We start from the raw sequence: 1,234 nt of genomic DNA on the forward strand, positions 1-1,234 counted from the left end.
TCTCTCTCTCTCTCTCTCTCTTCCTCTCTCTGTGTGAGTGTGTACGTATAAGATCATTTATACATGGATTTCTCTCTTTTTTTCCTCGTGTCTGTATATATATGTATACATGAGTGCTCGTAAAAGTGCATATAGGAACATGAGCATGTATGCGCATCAGGGTATTCTTGAATAGGGATCTGTACACTTTGCGCTCGTGCAAATGACATGATCGAAATCACTCTATCCTATGGTTATTCCAAATGAGTGTCCCTCTCACAGTCAATTAGAATAAATCAAGCGCCAAACCAAACACTGGACAGTTCCTTTCCCAAACAAGTTCGACTCCGACATAGCCAAACTACTACTGATTCTAGGATGGTCAGTGTTGCTTCCGGTCAGAGAAGCGCTTTGGGAGGGTCGGGCCGAAGTGCCACTTAAGACTTGATTGGTCACGAACTTTCGAAAGCGATGGTGAGGAATAAGTGTGTTTCAACTCTTTTTCAAGACCACAAACTGGGTTTCCTTAAGGTTTTGTACTCATGTAGTACATATGTTTCCTTTAGTTTTCAGAAAAGTACAAGTGTAGCGACAACTTTACAGAAAGCAATGCTCTTTCTGTCAGTAAACTGAACTTTTTCAGGGGGCAATATATAAAGATTCACATAGAGAGACATCCACCCCCCCCCCCTTAAAAAAGACACAAAGCAATCATCGATCTCCTGCTATCCTTCCCGCCCGTCCCCCACCTCTCCCTATTCACTATATTTCTCTATCCCTCTCACTCTCTCTAGATAAATCTTTCTCTATCTCTCAAAGCACAGTTACACACACATATTCACACACACACACACACACACACACACACAAACACACACACACACACATTTACACACACATTTACACACACGCACGTGTGCGTACTTATACACCCATATACATTTTCTGTAATTTGTGTCCAAGCGTGTTAGGTGATCACTCATTTTTTGAAGATGATATATTGAATGCTCTTGGTTTTTTTCTTTTTCTTGTCAGCATTCGTGTGTCTGTTGGTCTGTATTGAAGTCCACCTACCTTTCCGCCTCTCTTACCCCACCCCTACCTCTCTCTCTCTCTCTTTATTTCTCTCTTTATTTCTCATTTCTTCTCTCTATCACTCTCTTGACCTCTCTAATAAACACTCGCTCGCGCACACTCACACACACACACACACACACACACACACACACACACACACACACACACACACACACAC

This window comes from Aplysia californica, unplaced genomic scaffold (genome assembly GCF_000002075.1).
Source record: "Aplysia californica isolate F4 #8 unplaced genomic scaffold, AplCal3.0 scaffold00463, whole genome shotgun sequence".
Taxonomy (NCBI): Eukaryota; Metazoa; Mollusca; class Gastropoda; order Aplysiida; family Aplysiidae; genus Aplysia; species Aplysia californica.